Raw genomic sequence first — 21,390 nt, 5'->3', positions numbered from 1 at the left:
AAAATAAAGCAAAATTAAGAAGTCATCAGAATTGAAAACTCATTAAAATATCTACTAACTTGGGAAATATTTTAGGGATAAAGCAAAAATCACATTGGGTTTTGATTGTGCATAATATTTTTAGCCACTGAAATTTCCATAAGGAGTTTAGCACATGCAGTTAATTTGCATGAGAGGCAGCTGGAGCATATTGGCTCTTTCAAAGCCACTATGATTTATCATCTCAATAATGCATGAGCTTAGACAAAGTTATACAACTGTCTGTATTTTTAACAAGGTGATGGAGTAAGAAATTTGCTAAAGCAGCCATTCCAGGCCCAGGTGACTAAAAGGAGGTTAGATCATTTATACAAACTGGAACACAATTTTATTCCTGTTTTATTTTTGGTCTCAGATTTGTTTTTCCTGAAAATAGTATTTTGTTTGGGGGAAGCGCCAGACTGACAGACAGACAGTCAGAGACAGTCAAGTCGTGTATTCCTGTACACTATTAGCACAATATGGAGAGAACCAACTAAACTCTCCACTAAAGCAACCTCTGGAATTAGATTCATCTTAAAGAGGCAGCATCTGAAGAAAAATAAACTCCTTTTTTCCTTTGTTCAATAACATGTCATGATATTGATTTATTAAGCCCTAAATTGCACTTGGCAAAAATGGCTTATAGGAAGTGTCTCTTTTTAGGGCCATGTTTATGTTCTTTATTGAGATTTGAGGAGAATGTAGTCCAGACATCGTTAAGAAGATATTGTTATAGTAGAGACACAGGTTACAAAAACTCCATGCATGTATTCTAAGGTGAAGGGCAGGATTAGGAGAATATAGAGGAAATGATTAATTCAAAACATTGTAAATGAAAAAGTAATTGATAGGACAATCTTCAATGACCATTAGGATAAAGAAGATAAATGAATTATTCAAAGATTCCATGTTTTTGTACCTAGGTGATTAGAAGAATAACTGTATTTGTCTTAAAACTGATATAAAAGTTTGAATTTAGTCTTTAGAACTCATTTTAGACACCTGCATCTATAGACTAAAAACTTTAATATCCAATATGCTAACTTAATAAGATATGAAATGCTTGTCTCATTCTCGTAGACTTCCACCATTTTTCTCTAAGGTACAGGAAAAAGGACCATAAGAGATGAATTCATGAAACTATTGCTACCCAGTGATCCTATCTGCCAGAATGTACTGAACTGGCAGGTTGAAGCCAGGAATTGGTCCCATATGTCACATAATACGTGTGCTACTGAAAGCCTCCCACTGCAGAAGGCCACTGAAGTATAAGAATAAATACAAAGTTATAAAGTTTATAACTTATAAGTTATAAATATAAATATCCAGTTATAAAGTTACTTCGTTTTATTTAAGTTAATATTTGAATACCAAGGCAAATGACCAGAAATGATTTACTAAACAGTACTGCAAGGAGATCAAACCAGTCAATCCTGAAGGAAATCAATCCTGAATATTCATTGGAAGGACTGATACTGAAGCTAAAACTCCAATAATTTGGTCACCTGATACGAAGAACTGACTCCTTGGAAAAGACCCTGATGCTGAGAAAGATGAAAGCAAGAGGAGAAGGGGATGTCAGAGGATGAGATGGTTGGACAGCATCACCGATGTGATGGACATGAGTTTGAGTAGACTCCTGGAATTGGTGACGGACAGGGAAGCCTGGTGTGCTGCACTCCATGCAGTCACAAAGAGTCGGACACGACTGAACAACTGAACTGAGCCACAAGACTAATTGGAGAAACCTTCTCAACAATCAGGTTTGAGGAGGGACCCATAACACCAGAACTGAGTTAGGAGTGTAGATTAACCATTACCTGGTACAAAGCCCACATTTTATAGATGGTAAACTGAGACCCAAAACTGTACATTTGACCAAGTCCTCTAATCATACTGTCTTGATGTTGGATGATCTCTTTAAAACATCAGTCACTTGCTAGACCAACATTTCTCAAACTTTTCTGTGTATCAGAATCAACTAGGAGGCCTTAAAACACAATGCTGGTTCCACCCACAGACATTCTCATACCACAGGTCTGGGATGGAACCAGAGGATTTATATTTTGACAAGTTCCCTGGTGATACTGATGCTGCTGGTCTGAGAACACACTGTAAGAATGACTGCTCTAGTCTAATAGTCATTTCTAGTAAATTTTCTAGACATTACACTCCAGAAAGAACATATGATCTGAAACATCATGGTAAGGATCTAGCTACTGCTAGAGCAATATATTTACTCAGGAACCAAAGTGTATTTCACTAGACATCTATGATGGTTCTTTTCTGAAATGATCGCTAAGAGCTGTAAATCATCTGTTTCCCATCACAGTGTGAAAACTTCCTGGACTTAAGTAAAGTGTATTATTATAAGTTTTCTGGATGCAAATAAAGGTGACATTCAGCTGCCATTTTTCCCCCGAAACTAAAATAATATCATAGCAAAATTATAAAGTGACAATATTGGTTATCCAAAGATTAGGATCGAAATTTAGCAAATAGAGATATACACATGGTAAAGATCATAAATAGATTATAGAGATGAGGGATTAAATATGGGCAATGGAGCTTCACTAGGATAGAAACACCTCAATATAAAAAGTAATTGTTGTGTATAACTTCTGTTGTAGGAAAAAACTGCATGTACAAAGGGGAAGATGTTGGGAAACACCTGGCCCTACCCTCTGGGAACTCGTAGTAATTGACATCTTAAGGATATTAAATAGATCCTGAATATAATATTATATTATGTATATTCATAATATGAGTGTGTGTGTGTGTGTGTGTGTGTACAGACAGGTTACATCAGGCAAATTTAAATAAGTTTCTCAGAAGGAACATTGAACGAGTTTCAACAAATACAACATTCTCAGAAAGAAACAACAGACATATCTCACATTCTATAGAATAATCATAATGAATTTGAATTGAAGATGTCATAGGATACCAAAGGAGGATCAGTATCTCTGAGTAAAAGGCAGCAAAAGTAGATTAAAGGGACTTCTCTGGAGACCCAGTGGTTAAGATACCATACTTCCACTACAGGGGGCTTGGGTTGGATCCCTGGTCCTGGAACTAAGATCCCACATGCTATGCAGTATGGCCAAAAAAATAAATAAATAAATTACAAACTATTGCAGAATTTATATACTGTTTCAAACATTCTAGAAATTTTTATCCAATTGCATATCTTCATCATCAGAAACTTTATATTTTGTCATTAATACTTCAAACTATATTATTTCTTACTTAAATATCCCAAACATCACAGATAATCAAGTCCAATCATCATGAACCCTGACATTTTACTTTAAAATATTTAGGTGGAATCCTCTAAAAAGCTGTCAGAATCTAATTTTTAATCAACTGTTTAAAATTAATTAAAAATACAGTGATCTAGTAGAGTAAAATGACATCAAAGAATATCATATCACATGCCCTCCATTTAATGGAAGTGCACGAAGAACTCAAAGGTGTCCCCTGACAAACACACATGACTCTCTGGATAGAAATAGACATAATTTCTTCCTGAGGTTGGAATCTGCCAGGGCCTTCTCTGTCTGTCATGTGGAAGAACTGTGATGTTGAATATATTTGCAAGAGCAAGAAAGCAATTCGGCATACACAGGAAAAAAATTGCAAGCCAACTGTCAAAAGGAAAAATGTGCCTTACCCACCAGTCACAAAAGGACCGATCAGTATAACAAAAACAGTATCAACTATGCATGACAGTTTTAAACATACAATAAAAATGGAACTTTGCACAAACTTTGTATGGCAAGGAAATCTCTGAGTACTAAAAGAAATAATAATTTAAAATAAAATAAAAATTTGAAAAGCAAATTGAAAGATGGGACTATCTTGGGAAGAGTTGCTTGGCTCTACAGAGATCTTGGTCAAAACTTCAATACTCACCTCTCCACAATTAAATCTCTAATCTGCATGTCTATGGTCTCTTCTTTTCAGAGCTAGTCCTGAATTTTTAAATGCCTTTTGGATTTCCACTAAAATTTCTAGCCAACTTCAAACTCAAAAAAAAAAAGTAGTCCTATGCTTCTTTTACCTAAACTGTCCCTGACTTGGATTTTGCTGCTGCTGCTGCTAAGTCACTTCAGTCATGTCCGATTCTGTGCAACCCCATAGACGGCAGCCCACCAGACTCCCCCGTCCCTGGGATTCTCCAGGCAAGAACACTGGAGTGGGTTGCCATTTCCTTCTCCAATGCATGAAAGTGAAAAGTGAAAGTGAAGTTGCTCATTGGTGTCCGACTCTTAGCGACCCCATGGACTGCAGCCTACCAGGCTCCTCCATCCATGGGATTTTCCAGGCAAGAGTACTGGAGTGGGGTGCCATTGCCTTCTCCATTGATTCTGCTGCTGATACCATAAGCCTAGGTAAGCCCAAGTCACCTAGTTTGAAACACAGTGGCAGATGAATGATAACGAGCTTTTCAGATCATATATTATTCTCTTCAAATAGTTTCAATGGGCTCTGATCCCTGTGGAATACTATCTGAATCTAAAGGGGAACCTCATTCTCCTACAAAGCAGAGATCTCAAAATAAAGAGAGGAGGTTGATTATTGGTGTTTAGTCTTGCACCTGGACCCAGACCATTAGTTTTCTTCTAATGTCCCCAGATTTGCTCTCCTGAGGGTCTTGTTATTCAACTATAGCATCACCTTTGTCTCCTCACTGTGGCACCCTATGCCCAAATGTCATTGGCACCTCCAATGCCAAATTTCCCTGACACTAAAGTCTGAAATCTGGACAACACCCTGAGAGTGCTTAGTATCCATATGGATAGATGCTTCTACCTACACACTAAACCTTCAGTTACTTGAGCCTTTTATTGCCCAATAAGATCACTAAATCTTTTGGTCAAGCAAAGGGAAGTTTCTTAAACTTACTGTAGCCTGGAGAAGCATCAGGTTTACTAGAGTCCTAATAGCATCCCCAAAGAGGAAAGAAATTGAAGGGTTTTCATGAGGCTTGGGGACTGGGGCTCAAGTGATTCAAGACAGATCTTTCAAGACATTGCTTGTTAGGACTGGATGAAGTTTGTGACATGGTAGTTTTGTATCAGTCGACACAACAAGGCAAGGGTCTCAGAGCAAGTCTTGATGAGCTGATTACTGTCCTGATCAATATATGCTTAATCCAGGTGAGAAACCTATTGTCCTGTTTATTTAGCAATTTTCCCAGATAAGCACAATATTTGCCTGGATAAATTGGTGTACAAGAATATCCTAAAGCAAAGAGTGAAGTTGGTTTACAGTTTGATATTCCTGGATAAGAATTTTTAAAAGGAAATGTTAAGTTAACACAGATGATCTCAGTTTTCACAGAGATGGCCATAAGGAGAAAAGATTCTGCTTGAATGATTTCCCTAGAACAAAATCACTCCCTGTGAGGAATGAGATTGTAGCATCAAATCTAACATATTATTTACTTCTTGAACATGAGATAAATAGTTTCCCTTACTTTGTAATTTCACCTCAAACTAGAGTCAGTTCTTTAGTAATAAAAGGAAAACAAACTTAATATAATTCATCTCTATGGCTCAAGACCATGAGATTTTAGTTATTCTTGCTGACAAACCTCTCCACTATGGAGGAAAAGCATTTTCAAGGGTGAAGTTCTCATAAGATTTCTTCTTGTTCATCACAACTCCCTGACTCCTTGGACTCTACAACTCTAACACAAGAAGAATTGTCACAAACCGGTCTTCCATTCTTTTTGATTCAATTACTTCAAAAGCTGTCATGAATCAATCCTCTAGCCATTCCCCTCCCTACAGTCATTTCTCTTGGTCTTTCTCTTCTCCTTCCTCAATTTGAACAAGCTATATGCCCTCAACTGCCACATTTCTAAGAGTATTTCATCCTGGTGGCTTTCATAATGGAAATGTTAAATTTTCCAAAGAGGACGTGCTCTGGAGGGGAGTTTTGCTCAAACCCTAGATTGGATGTCAGTTAATATTTAGATGCAATTAATTAATGGTAAACCCTAAGGCAAACTTTGCTGTTAGGGAAATCAGACCATATCCCCGATTAAATGAAGGGCTGTTTCCCTGACCAAGTCAGCAGATGTTCTATTATCAGCAAAGACTTACATCACATGCTTGGTAGATGGGGACATAGATAATTAAAAATATTTAAAATGTATGGCTGAAAGAGCATCAGATTTTCTTAAGCTCAATTGCCAAAGATTCCTTCTCTCCTGAATTTCTCTTCCTATAATTCCTCTCTTCTACCACAATCCAGATTTTCAGTTCATGATGCTATTAAAAGTTTTAAGATTTCTAAAAAGCTCTTAGAGTCACCAAGAGGTCTTCTCAGACCTTCCTCACAAAATTCAGCCCACAGTGATTTGAAATTTTTATTTTTTGAAGACACTTAAGATTTCTGTTTTTATCTCAGTAAGTATAGAAGACTGGATATACTTGAATCTAAATGATTGAAGGTTTTACCTTGACATTGTAAATATTATCAAAATATGCATGAGATAGAAGATGCTATTTACAAGGCAGTAAATACTGGAGTTTACTCAGTCCAAGAATGCTTTTTAGTTGTTTGTTTGTTGCTTTGAAATAAATTCCGGAAATGAGTTAATCTCCTAATAAATTCATGTAGTAAATATTTATAGAATGCTGATTGCATTCTAGCTACTCTACAGGATTGAAAATAAATTCAAAAGGCACCCGCTGGAAGGGAAATTAAGTATTTTGGGATGGAGACACTTCTTCCCCCTCAAGATGTGGAGGGAGCCCACATCCAGCCCAACTCTATATGCCTCTCATTCACTCATGTCCAGCTTGAAAGGGCAAACTGGGCATAATAGCTCCTCCCTTTCTTGACCCTCTTCCCTGGGACCCAGCTGTTCCCCCTTGTAAGTTTTAAGGTTTACTAAAAGTTAATTTTATAGTATTCCACATCTAGTGGAGGTGGCCCATAGTTCTGTTTACTTTTTCTAGGGTGCTTTTTATGGGGTAACTGTCTAATTTTGAAGTTCAGAATTAAGAACCCCATCTGTCTACTGCCCATTTTGAGTTTTACAAAAATAAATATGATATTTTGTATCCCACTCAACTTATTGCTTTGTCTCCATTGGTTCACAACTCAGGTAAGAAGAGGGTACTATTTTGTCTATCAGCACTCAAACTCTACAAAGAGGAGAAATGACTAAAACAAGGTTTGAAGTGTAAAGAGAACTATAGAATGGAAAAGCAAATATTTCTAATCAGGGTACAAGCAACGGCAGCAAAAGAAAATCAAGGCAGATTTCTTTAGATTGTAAACTCCAGGATGATTGGGGCTTCTTTGCTTGGGCTGGGCTCATATTCTTTCCCCAGCATACAGCCATTGAAAATGAATTAATAAAAAAGACAGAGACTTCAATGAGCAGAATTAAGAATGTGGGTTAGAGAAGAAGTGAGAGAGTTGGGAATCAATAGGCAGAGGTAGAAACACTGATAAATGTGCAGGGGTAAGAAATGCTTATTTCTCCTAAGAACTGAATAGAACAAAAATATTCACTAAATTAAAACTTGTGATCTATAATGCAGAAAATATATTTACCTTGTTACAATTTTTTTTCCTCACAGAAGCCTGAGACAGCTCTTATTTACATATTTAAAACAATGGTGAAAAAGAATCAGTCTATAGGCATGCTCTAGAATAGGAAGCAAGTCAAGAATTTCTTTATTCTGATTCTTTTAATGATACATTCTGAATGTGACAAAAATCCCTAAACAGCATTCCTGGCACTCAACCAAATGTTTTGGAGTGAAAGTGTTAGTTGTTCAGTCATGTCCAACTCTTTGTGACCCCATGGACTGTAGCCTGCCAGGCTCCTCTGTCCATGGGATGCTCCAGGCAAGAATACTGGAGTGGGTAGCCATTCCCTTCTCCATGGTAACTTCCCAAGCCAGCAATCAAACCTGGGACTACAACATTGCAAGCAGATCCATTCCCACCTGGAGTCACCAGGGAATTCTTTTGATCAACTATAAACTTCCAGTCTATAATATGTATACTGATATAACCACTAAGAGGTGGAAGATTAAAAGAAGGTTTGATGCCAAACTTTGTAGCTGGTTTTGTTAAAGAAGATATTGGGGAATATTAAATTAGCCTTCTTACCAGATGCATTTACTTATCTGTCTTCATTTTAAACTGAAGCATCCTCCTCTCCTGCCACAATTTCTCCTGATTTCACAGTCAGTAAACCACTGGATGCAGGCTATTCTACTCACTGAGAACACCAGCCACTTAAGGTTCAGCAAGACACTTCTGAAATAACAGTGGACCTGTTTTATTCTGCGTTCAGGCTCTGAAACCATGATCAACAAAACTACTTTGTTTGTTGCCCTTTAAAAAAAAAAAACCAACAGTAGAGTTTTTGTTGTTTTTTTGTTTGTTGTTTTGTTTTGTTCGAAAGAATAAGAAATGAACTCTCCAAAGAACAAAGAAAGCAGCGGCTCCAGATATATTTTAAGCCTAAGGAAAGTTAGAAGCCAGAAGAGAATATGAGTGGCAGGACACATACAGTCGACCTTTAAAGGTTTGATTTCTGTTTTAAGTTCTGCAAACGCCCCCGGCTTTCCCCCACATAAAATGAAAAAACCTGACTTATGTTCAAATGTGGCCTTCGCCCTTCACCCTAACACCAAACACCATGAGGAAAAAAAATTAGGGGTGGGAAGGCGACATGTCTATAAAGATATGAATATCCATCCCCACTGTACCAGCTGAATCAAAGATGAAGCTCTGAGATTTGAGCTTGGTGGAGAATCAGGATGTAGTGTGATGATTCTTAAGCATGGGGGTCAGATTGAGACAGTGCTTTTCTGCAAAGCTGATGAAGACTCGGTCTCCCCACCTCCTCCCCATAAAGGACTACCACTCAAACCATCCTCATGAAGCCCCTACTAAGAGCCTGCCTTTGACCCTAGATGCAAGTCCCCAAAAGGCAAAATTACTTTGATTGGTGATAACTATTTCATCCGAAATTGAGGTCCTCAGGTCATTAATACTCTGGCTATGTCTATACTAGCATTATGAAGCATTGCAGAAAAGAACTCATCCAGAAAATCAAAAGTAAAAAGAAAGTCCAGGAGGCAAACATAACTTTAGTTTAAAATATTTAGATAAGGAAGAAAACATGACCTTACTATTAGTTGAAAAGTAAAAATAATTTATTCAATTTTCTATTATACTTTGGGATGAGCTATTTTATTCTCTGCTCAGGCACAATTTAGTTCATGGCACTAAAGAAAGATCACTAAGAGGGTGATTCAGGCCACTTTCTGCTATGGTCATTATTATATTTTTGCTAGTGGTCATTGCAGTGACAATAATTTAAGAAAGGAAATTAGAGGGGTTTCTTACTCACAATTCAAAATCCTAATATAGAGGATTTTGAAGATTTTTTAAAAGATTTTAAAAAGGATTTTGAAGGATTTTTAAAATTCTGAAATGCATCCAGTCCCATGGGTTTGTATATTTAATAAATAGAGCTATTTTTGAGTAAATGAAAAACAAAAAACAACTAATGGAAAAAATGGTAAAATTCAGAATATGCACAAAACATGTAATACCAAACAGCAAATAGAATATGCTCAGACTCATTAATAAAATTTATAATATCAAATTAAAATGAAATACGCATTTGTCAAATTGGCAAAGATGAAAAATGAAGAAAGAAAAGGGATATCACCAAGGGTTCGTGGGCTTTCACACACAGCTATTCAGAGAGATAACATCTGTGACCTTTCTAAAAGGCAATTCAGCAAGCTACAGCTGAAATTTTAACAACATGCACATTCTTTGTCCCTACATAGCACTTCCAAATAGAATGAATATTAAGGATGAAGGCAAAGATTTAGCTTCAAGGATATTATCTCATGTATTCACAATTCTACAAAGTTTGGAAACAAATGTTATATCCAAAAATAAGAATTGGTTAAGTAACTTGTGTTAAACCTGCATAATAGAACACTATGCAGCAATGAAAAGTGATGTATCGATCATTTTATATAAAAACTAATTTATTGTTATAGAAAAAAGATACTTCTCACATAAAATATTGTGGGGGGACAAAGATATTTTATGAAAGAGTTCATAAAAAGAATTTCTTCTGTGTTTTTTAAAAGAATCTATATTACTAAAATGTTAACAGGGGCTACTTTGAGTTGAAGAATTTTACAGATTTTTAAGTTTTTGACAACTAAGATATACATAATATAATTTCTTTTTAAATTATACTGAAGAGTCCAAAAGGAAATGATGATGTGCAGATAAGCTAAAGCAAGGAGCAGAGAAGTAAAATTGTGAGCCTCACATCAAGAAGGACACCAAGATATTTGGTTAAAACTATGTGAACACAGGGCTTCTCTGGTGGCTCAGATGGTAAAGAGTCTACTGGCAGTGCGAGAGACCCAGGTTCAATCCCTGGGTCAGGAACATACCCTGGAGGAGAAATAGCAACTCACTCCAGTATCCTTGCCTGGAAAATCCCATGGAAGGGGGAGCCTGGCAGGCTACAGTCCATGGGGTCGCAAAGAGTCGGACACAACCGAGCAACTTCACTTTCTTTTCTTTCTATTTGTGAACACAACCCCAAATAACTTCAGGAAAATGCAAATGAAGGCATTCTGTGTTGGTTGTGTGTTGTATTTTTCCATATACATTTAGGACTTTTTGCACTTTTTATTGGAATGCTTTAGTAAGTTGAAATACGACTGATACAGAGTTTGGCCCAATGACTGAGAAACAAGAACTTAAGTTTTCTTACATGAGTACTGGACTTTAATGCTAATCTACAGTGCATGGTTCTTTCTGTAATAGTTTATAAACATTAATAGAACTCCATTGATTTTCCTAAGTAAACAAAGTTATATAAATTCATAAAAATGACAATGAAATGCTGTTATAAAATAAAACACATTTTTATTTATGCTCCTCTTTCCCAATGGTATTTTCTGTATACTAAACAGAAGTGGAGGTTTTGCCTGAATTATCAGGATATTGCCACACTTCCCATCTTTGCTTTGTTAGGAAATATCTGACATATGGGGCTTGCCCAAGGTTGTTTAAAAATGAAGGAAATGCCATGAGGGGAATACAGACATTCTGACTAATTCAAATGTACCTCTCATTATTTATTCATTCATTCATCCATCCATGCCAACCCAATTGAGTTTATGAGATCCATTTCTCCCCTGCTGGGATCCCCTCTTCTTCCTTAGGAAGCTGGCTGCACTTCACAGGTCTGCTTTAATACGGATACCCCTCCTCCACTCTCTTCTTACCTCAAAGTTGACATGTCTTTAATTTCACAGTATCTTTAGTCCTGGAATACATCAATTTCAAGTCATACATTAACTCCATCTAGCTGGAAGTGGCCACTTGAAAAAAAAATTGTTGAAAAATATTTTAAGGGCAAAATGAAAAACAGTTCTGACTTTGCCTCCTAATTCATTTATGAAGACTTCCAAGATTGATTATCAATGCCTATCATTCATAAAACAGATGGAAGGAATGAAGATAGTCACCCTAAGTTCTCATTTCCAGGACAGGCATTTCCAGTTTCATCCTTCACTCTCCACTGCCCTGTCCCTACTGTTGCAGAAGTAGCTACTACTCCATCTGCCACTTTGGGATTGCCCTATTGGGATTGTCTATTCCTGGGCCTGGAACATTCCCCGATGTGGAACTGGGGGTTGGGGGCAAGTTGTCACATAGCCCCTTCTTCCTCATTAGGAGTAACCTTTCATCTGTGCTGTGTACTAGTGAATGTCACTGCATTGCTTAAGCTTGTGCATCATATGACACCTGGCCACACACCACCCACTCCAGCCCATCTGCCCACATTGAGAAGAGTAGTTAGTCTTTGCCTGCGGTTGGCTCAGACAATAAAGAATCTGCCTGCAATGCAGGAGATCTGGGTTTGATCCCTGGGTTGGGAAGATCCCCTGGAGGAAGGCATGGCATCCCACTTCAATATTCTTGCCTGGCAAATTCCTACAGACAGAGGAGCCTGGCGGGCTACAGTCTAAGGGGTCGCAAAGAGTCAGACATGACTGAGCAATTAAGCACACACATAAACACACGCAGAGGGCTGTGTGCAGTCCACCACCCTGAGTTGATAATCCAGAGTGACCCAACGGCCTTTCTACAGATACTGATCTTGCTGTATTTCTTCTTTTCTGTGAGTTAAGCTTTGTTCAGATCAATGCCTTGGTTGTTGAGTCCTGTCCGTCGACACTAAACCCATAGAAGATGCAGTGGGGGAGGTCTGTGGGCTCTACTTCTGAGAATTGTTTGTTAAGATCTGTGTTGTCCTCCATGCCACAGGAGCTCTTACTTGGGGTTGGTGGCTGGATCTTCCTGTTCCATACTCAACATAAATTATTATCAATCCTAAAAAAAAAAAAAAAAAATCGATAGCAGAGCCCAGCCTGGTACTTCTCGAGATGAAACACGTCCTTATCCTCAAAACAACTTCTTCCTAAAACTCTCCTATATTTAAATTCTTGCCTTAAACCTTGATGTCTTCACTCTATTACATATGGAGCATTAACGAACTGCCAGGTATGGTACTGGGACTCCAAGAAAAATCATCAAAACTGAACTAGACAGGGGGACACTATAGCCAAACACATTCAGTATTCAACACTCACAGGGAAACTCCGCTTTGAATCACCCAGAAAGCAATGCCCTTCAGGCTAATTGTATCTCTGGTTCATAGCTGGGGGGAAAAAAACCTCCTAGACATTTAATGGGTAATGAATGACAACGTGTCCTATATGCGTACTATATGTGTCCTTTTTCTTCTCCTTTTTCTTTTTTCCCTTCTCTCCCCTATATTTGAAATGTAGCTTAAACAATATTAGGCAGAAAGTCACCCCAGGAAGCTAGCTAAACTCCTGTCTTGAAGTACTTGAATGCATATGAACACAAAGCAGGAGTTAAATGCCACTGAAGACTGTTAACCATCTGAACTGAGTTAGATTTTAAGCAATTGCATAATATTGCCTGCAGCAACAAACCTTACATAATCATACGAGTCCATACCACTTTAGCACAAATATAAACATTGTGAGAAAAAACCACATTCAGCCTTGAACTAAAAGCCGCAAGATACATGCTGAAAAACACTCCTCTAATGTACAATGAAAGAGCTAAAACACCAAGTTATATGAGAAAACTCTCTACCCAGAGCTTTCTAGGCAAATAAAACAAAACAGGATTAATGTGCTGCAAACAATTTTATTTTTCCTTGATGGGAGAAATAGCTAAACTTTGCATTTATCATTAGGAAGAATTTTAAATGTTGATTCAATTTTAAATATTGATTAAAATGTTAAATGTCTTAATACATGTTGTTGCTGCTGCTGCTAAGTCGCTTCAGTTGTGTCTGACTCTGTGTGACCCCATAGACGGCAGCCCACCAGGCTCCCCCATCCCTGGGATTCTCCAGGCAAGAACACTGAAGTGGGTTGACATTTCCTTCTCCAATGCATGAAAGTGAAAAGTGAAAGTGAAATCGCTCAGTCATGTCCAACTCTTAGCGACCCCATGGACTGCAGCCTACCAGGCTCCTCCGTCCATGGGATTTTCCAGGCAAGAGTACATGTTAGGCACTTAGAAACAATGCTTTGCATGTGGTAAGCAATATATCATTTAGTTATTACTACTATCAAATTATCCCTATTATTAATTCAGATATGCCTGTGACTGCTCCATATATTGGACCGAAATTTAATTAAATTTAAAAAAGCTGTAAGAGGAAAAGTAAACAAGAAAAGGATTCAAGAATGCAAATTCTAGACTAGGTACACACAATTTTTAAATTTATTTTACTGAAGCATATTTGAGTTATCCGTTCAGTTCAGTCGTTCAGTCATGTCCAACTTTGCTACCACATGGACTGCAGCATGCCAGGCTTCCCTGTCCATCACCAACTCCCAGAGTTTACTCAAACTCATGTCCATTGATGCCATCCAACCATCTCATCCTCTGCCATCCCCTTCTCCTCCTGCCTTTAATTTTTCCCAGCATCAGGGTCTTTTCAAATGAGTCAGTTCTTTGCATCAGGTGGCCAAAGTATTGGAGTTTCAGCTTCAACATCAGTCCTTCCAATGAATATTCAGGACTGATTTCCTTCAGGATGGACTGGTTTGATCTCCTTGCAGTCCAAGGGACTCTCAAGAGTCTTCTTCAACACCACAGTTCAAAAGCATCAATTCTTTGCCTCTCAGCTATCTTTATAGTCCAAATCTCACATCCATACATGACTACTGGAAAAACCATAGCCTTGACTTAAATGGACCATTGTTGGCAAAATAATATCTCTTCTTTTTAATATGCTGTCTAGGTTGGTCATGACTTTTCTTCCAAGGAGCAAGTGTCTTTTAATTTCATGGCAACAGTCACCATCTGCAGTGATGGAGCCCCAAAAAATAAAGTCTGACACTGTTTCCATTGTTTCCCCATCTATTGCCAAGAAGTGATGGGACCAGATGTCATGATCTTAGTTTTCTAAATGTTGAGCTTTAAGCCAACATTTTTACTCTCCTCTTTCACTTTCATCAAGGGGCTCTATAATTCTTTGCTTTCTGCCATAAAGGTGGTGTCATCTGCATATCTGAGGTTATGAATATTTCTCCTGGCAATCTTGATTCCAGCTTGCCTTTCTTTGGGATTGGAATGAAAACTGACCTTTTCCAGGCCTGTGGCCACTGCTGAGTTTTCCAAATTTGCTGGCATATTGAATGCAGCACTTTCACAGCATTATCTTTTAGGATTTGAAAGAGCTCAACTGGAATTCTATCACCTCCACTAGCTTTGTTCATAGTGAGGCTTCCTAAGCCCCACTTGACTTCTCATTCCAGAATGTCTGTCTCTAGGTGAGTGATCATACCATCGTGATTATCCGGGTCATGTAGAATCTCTTTTGTACAGTTCTTCTGTGTATTCTTGCCACCTCTTCTTAATATCTTCTGCTTCTGTTAGGTCCATACCATTTCTGTCCTTTATGAGCCCATCTTTGCATGAAATGTTCCCTTGGTATCTCTCCCATTCTGTTTTTCCCTCTATTTCTTTGCACTGATCACTGAGGAAGGCTTTCTTATCTCTCCTTGCTATTCTTTGGAACTCTGCATTCAAATTGGTATAGCTTTCCTTTTCTCCTTTGCTTTTTGCTTCTCTTCTCTTCACAGCTATTTGTAAGGCCTCCTTAGACAGCCATTTTCCTTGTTTGCATTTCTTTTTCTTGAGAATGGTCTTGCTCGCTGTCTCCTGTACTATGTCATGAACCTCTATCCATATTCTTCAGGCACTCTGTCTATCAGATCTAATCCCTTGAATCTATTTCTCACTTCCACTGTATAATCATAAGGGTTTTGATTTAGGTCATACCTGAATGGTCTAGTGGTTTTCCCCACTTTCTTCAATTTAAGTCTGAATTTGGCAATAAGGAGCTCATGATCTGAGCCACAATTAGCTCCCGGTCTTGTTTTTGCTGACTGTATAGAGCTTCTCCATCTTTGGCTGCAGAGAATATAATCAGTCTGATTTCGGTGTTGACCATCTGGTGTTGCCCATGTGTAGAGTCATCTCTTGTGTTGTTGAAAGAGGGTGTTTGCTATGATCAGTGTGTTCTCTTGGCAAAACGCTATGAGCCTTTGCCCTGCTTCGCTCTGTATTCCAAGGCCAAATTTGCCTGTTAACTCCAGGTGTTTCTTGACTTCCTACTTTTGCATTCCAGTTCCCTATAATGAAAGGGACATCTTTTTTTGGTGTTAGTTCTAGAAGATCTGGTAGGTTTTCATAGAACCGTTCAAATTCAGCTTCTTCAGCATTCCTAGTCAGGGTATAGACTTGGATTACCATGATATTGAATGGTTTGCCTTGGAAAGAGAGATCAGAACAGAGATCATTCTGTCGTATTTGAGATTGCATCCAAGTACTGCATTTCGGACTCTTTTGTTGACCATGATGGCTACTCCATTTCTTCTAAGGGATTCTTGTCCACAGTAGTATATATAATGGTCATCTGAGTTAAATGCACCCATTCCAGTCCATTTTAGTTCACTGATTCCTAAAATATCAATGTTCACTTTTGCCATCTCCTGTTTGACCACTTCCAATTTACCTTGATTCATGGACCTGTTCCTATGCAATATTGCTCTTTACAGAATCAGACCTTGCTTCTATCACGGTCACTTCCACAACTGGGTGTTGTTTTTGCTTTGGCTCCATCCCTTCATTCTTTCTGGAGTTATTTCTCCACTGATCTCCAGTAGCATATTGGGCACCTACTCAACTGGGGAGTTCCTCTTTCAGTGTCCTATCTTTTTGCCTTTTCATACTGTTCATGGGGTTCTCAAGGCAAGAATACTGAAATGGTTTGCCTTTCCCTTCTCCAGTGGACCACATTTTCTCAGAACTCTCCACCATGACTCATCCATCTTGGGTGGCCCTACATAGCATGGTTCATAGTTTCATTGAGTTAGACAGGGCTGTGGTCTATGTGATCAGATTGTTTAGTTTTCTGTGATTGTGGTTTTCAGTCTGTCTGCCCTCCATAGAGAAGGCTAAGAGGATTATGGAAGCTTCGTGATGGGAGAGACTGACTGAGGGGGAAACTGGGTCTTGTTCTGATGGGTGGGGCCATGCTCAGTTCAGTTCAATTCAGTTGCTCAGTCGTGTCCGACCCTTTGCGGCCCCATGAATCTCAACACGCCAGGCCTCCCTGTCCATCACCATCTCCCCGAGTTCACCCAGACTCACGTCCGAGTCAGTGATGCCATGCAACCATCTCATACTATGGCGTCCCCTTCTCCTCCTGCACCCAATCCCTCCCAGCACCAGAGTCTTTTCCAATGAGTCAACTCTTTGCATGAGGTGGCCAAAGTACTGGAGTTTCAGTTATAGCATCATTCCTTCCAAAGAACACCCAGGGCTGATCTCCTTCAGAATGGACTGGTTGGATCTCCTTGCAGTCCAAGGGACTCTCAAGAGTCTTCTCCAACACCACAGTTCAAAAGAATCAATTCTTTGGCGCTCAGCCATCTTCACAGTCCAACTCTCACATCCATACATGACCACAGGAAAAACCATAGCCTTGACTAGACAGACCTTTGTTGGCAAAGTAATGTCTCTGCTTTTGAATATGCTATCTAGGTTGGTCATAACTTTCCTTCCAAGGAGCAAGCGTCTTTTAATTTCATGGCTACAGTCACCATCTGCAGTGATCTTGGAGCCCCCAAAAATAAAGTCTGACACTGTTTCCACTGTTTCCCCATCTATTTCCCATGAAGTGATAGGACCAGATGCCATGATCTTCGTTTTTTGAATGTTGAGCTTTAAGCCAACTTTTTCACTCTCCATTTTTACTTTCATCAGGAGGCTTTTTAGTTCCTCTTCACTTTCTGCCATAAGGGTGGTGTCATCTGCATATTTGAGGTTATTGATATTTCTCCCAGCAATCTTGATTCCAGCTTGTGCTTCTTCCAGTCCAGCGTTTCTCATGATGTACTCTGCATAGAAGTTAAATAAGCAGGGTGACAATATACAGCCTTGACATACTCCTTTTCCTATTTGGAACCAGTCTGTTGTTCCATGTCCAGTTCTAACTGTTGCTTCCTGACCTGCATACAGATTTCTCAAGAGGCAGATCAGGTGGTCTGGTATTCCCATCTCTTTCAGAATTTCCCACAGTTTATTGTGATCCACACAGTCAAAGGCTTTGGCATAGTCAATAAAGCAGAAATAGATGTTTTTCTGGAACACTCTTGCTTTTTCTATGATCCAGCAGATGTTACAATTTGATCTCTGGTTCCTCTGCCTTTTCTAAAACCAGCTTGAACATCAGGAAGTTCACGGTTCACATATTGCTGAAGCCTGGCTTGGAGAATTTTGAGCATTACTTTACTAGCGTGTGAGATGAGTGCAATTGTGTGGTAGTTTGAGCATTCTTTGGCATTGCCTTTCTTTGGGATTGGAATGAAAACTGACCTTTTCCAGTCCTGTGGCCACTGCTGAGTTTTCCAAATTTTCTGGCATATTGAGTGCAGCACTTTCAAGCATCACCTTTCAGGATTTAAAAGAGCTCAACTGGAATTCTATCACCTCCATTAGCTTTGTTTGTAGTGATGCTTTCTAAGGCCCACTTGACTTCACATTCCAGGATGTCTGGCTCTAGGTCAGTGATCACACCATCATGATTATCTGGGTCGTGAAGCTCTTTTTTGTCCAGTTCTTCTGTGTATTCTTGCCATCTCTTCTTAATATCTCTGCTTCTGTTAGGTCCATACCATTTCTGTCCTTTATCAATCCCATTTTGCATGAAATGTTCCCTTGGTATCTCTAATTTTCTTGAAGAGATCTCTAGTCTTTCCCATTCTGTTGTTTTCCTCTATGTCTTTGCATTGATTGTTGAAGAAGGCTTTCTTATCTCTTCTTGCTATTCTTTGGAACTCTGCATTCAGATGCTTATATCTTTCCTTTTCTCCTTTGCTTTTCACTTCTCTTCTTTTCACAGCTATTTGTAAGGCCTCCCCAGACAGCCATTTTGCTTTTTTCCATTTCTTTCCCATTGGAATGGTCTTGATCCCTGTCTCCTGTACAATGTCAAGAACCTCATTCCATAGTTCATCAGTCCCTCTATCTATCAGATCTAAGCCCTTAATCTATTTCTCACTTCCACTGTATAATCATAAGGGGTTTGATTTAGGTCATACCTGAATGGTCTAGTGGTTTTCCCTACTTTCTTCAATTTAAGTCTGAATTTGGCAATAAGGAGTTCATGGTCTGAGCCACAGTCAGCTCCTGGTCTTGTTTTTACTGACTATATAGAGCTTCTCCATCTTTGGCTGCAAAGAATATAATCAATCTGGTTTTGGTGTTGACCATCTGGTGATGTCCATGTATAGAGTCTTCCCTTGTTTTGTTGGAAGAGGGTGTTTGTTATGACCAGTGCATTTTCTTGGCAAAACTCTATTAGTCTTTGCCCTGCTTCATTCTGTATTCCAAGGCCAAATTTGCCTGTTACTCCAGGTGTTTCTTGACTTCCTACTTTTGCATTCCAGTCCCCTATAATGAAAAGGACATCTTTTTGGGGTGTTAGTTCTAAAAGGTCTTGTAGGTCTTCATAGAACCATTCAACTTCAGCTCTTCCACGTTACTGGTTGGGGCATAGACTTGGATTACTGTGATATTGAATGGTTTGCCTTGGAAACGAACAGAGATCATTTTGTCATTTTTGAGATTGCATCCAAGTACTGCATTTCGGACTCTTTTGTTGACCCTGATGGCTACTCCATTTCTTCTGAGGGATTCCTGCTGTCACTAGTAGATATAATTGTCATCAGAGTTAAATTCTGGAGAAGGCAATGGCACCCCTCTCCAGTACTCTTGCCTGGAAAATCCCATGGATGGAGGAGCCTGGTGGGCTGCAGTCCATGGGGTAGCTAGGAGTCAGACATGACTGAGCGACTTCACTTTGACTTTTCACTTTCATGCATTGGAGGAGGAAATGGCAACCCACCCCAGTGTTCTTGCCTCGAGAATCCCATGGACAGAGGAGCCTGGTGGGCTGCTGTCTATGGGGTCGCACAGAGTCGGACGTGACTGAAGCCACTTAGCAGCAGCAGCAGCAGAGTTATATTCACCCATTCCAGTCCATTTTAGTTCGCTGATTCCTAGAATGTCGACATTCACTCTTGCCATCTCTTGTTTGACCACTTCCAATTTGCCTTGATTCATGGACCTGACATTCCAGGTTCCTATGCAATATTGCTCTTTACAGCATCGGACCTTGCTTCTATCACCAGTCACATGCACAGCTGGGTATTCTTTTTACTTTGGCTCCATCCCTTCATTCTTTCTGGAGTTATTTCTCCACTGATCTCCAGTAGCATATTGGGTACCTACTTACCTGGGGAGTTCCTCTTTCAGTATCCTATCATTTTGCCTTTTCATACTCTTCATGGGGTTCTCAAGGCAAGAATACTGAAGTGGTTTGCCGTTCCCTTCTCCAGTGGACCACATTCTGTCAGATCTCTCCACCATGACCTGCCCATCTTGGGTTGCCCCATGGGCATGGCTTAGTTTCATTAAGTTAGACAAGGCTGTGGTCCTAGTGTGATTAGACTGACTAGTTTTCTGTGAGTATGGTTTCAGTGTGTCTGTCCTCTGATGCCCTCTTGCAGCACCTGCCATCTTACTTGGGTTTCTCTTACCTTGGGCGTGGGGTATCTCTTCATGGCTGCTCCAGCAAAGCGCAGCCGCTGCTCCTTACCTTGGACGAGGGGTATCTCCTCACTGCCACCCTTCTTGACCTTCAACATGGGATAGCTCCTCTAGGCCCTCCTGTGCCCCCGCAGCCACGGCTCCTTGGACATGGGGTTGATCCTCCTGGTCGTTGCCCCTGGCCTTGGGCGTGGGGTAGCTCCTCCTGGCCACCGCCCCTGACCTCCGATGCGGGGTACCTCTCGGCCACCCACCTTGACCTCAGACGCAGGGTAGCTCCTCCCAGCCTCCGCCCCTGACCTCGGACGCGGGGTAGCTCCTCTCGGCCGCCCGCCTTGACCTCAGACGTGGGGTAGCTCCTCTTGGCAGTTCCTACACCGTAGCAGCCTGGCACTCTCGGCCGCTGCCCCTGACCTCAGACGTGGGGTAACTCCTCTTGGCCGCCGCCCTTTGGGCGTAAGTTCCTGACCTCGGACGTGGGGTAGCTCCTCATGGCCACATTTAGTGTGCCGGTCGCAGCTGCCAGTAAATCTTTAATCCAACTTTCTGTTGTTGGGTGGAGCTGTGTTCCCTCCCTGCTATTTACCTGGGGCAAAATCATGGTGGCGCCCGAAGAACTGATGCTTTTGAACTGTGGTGCTGGAGAAGACTCTTGAGAGTCCCTTGGACTGCAAGGAGATCCAACCAATCCATTCTAAAGGAGATCAGCCCTGGGATTTCTTTGGAAGGAATAATGCTACAGCTGAAACTCCAGTACTTTGGCCACCTCATGCGAAGAGTTGACTCATTGGAAAAGACTCTGATGCTTGGAGGGATTGGGGGCAGGGGAAGAAGGGGACGCCAGAGGATGAGATGACTGGATGGCATCACTGACTCGATGGATGTTGAGTCTGGGAGAACTCCGGGAGATGGTGATGGACAGGGAGGCCTGGCGTGCTGCGATTCATGGGGTCACAAAGAGTTGGACACGACTGAGAGACTGAACTGAACTGAATTGAAACTATGGTGGAGGTAATGAAGATAATGGCGACCTTCTTCAAAAGATCCCATGTATGTACTGCTACACTCAGTGCCACCTGCAGCAGGCCACCATCGACCCACGCTTCTGCT

At 40.1% G+C, this 21,390-nt stretch overlaps 1 long non-coding RNA gene across 1 annotated transcript in view; it reads right to left on the bottom strand.

The window, feature by feature from the left end:
* Window positions 1–20,762, bottom strand: part of LOC129647577 (uncharacterized) — a 34,128-nt gene extending 13,366 nt beyond the window's left edge. The window contains exons 1-2 of the long non-coding RNA XR_008712356.1: window positions 20,535–20,762; window positions 12,207–12,444 (exon numbers count right to left, since the gene is read on the bottom strand). This is a non-coding gene — a long non-coding RNA (uncharacterized LOC129647577). The remainder of the gene's footprint in view (window positions 1–12,206; window positions 12,445–20,534) is intronic.
* Window positions 20,763–21,390: the final 628 nt, after the last annotated feature.

Source organism: Bubalus kerabau, chromosome 3, assembly GCF_029407905.1.
Source record: "Bubalus kerabau isolate K-KA32 ecotype Philippines breed swamp buffalo chromosome 3, PCC_UOA_SB_1v2, whole genome shotgun sequence".
NCBI lineage: Eukaryota > Metazoa > Chordata > Mammalia > Artiodactyla > Bovidae > Bubalus > Bubalus kerabau.
The sequence above is the reverse complement of the archived record's forward strand: the minus strand, read 5'-3'. Positions and strand labels throughout refer to the sequence as shown.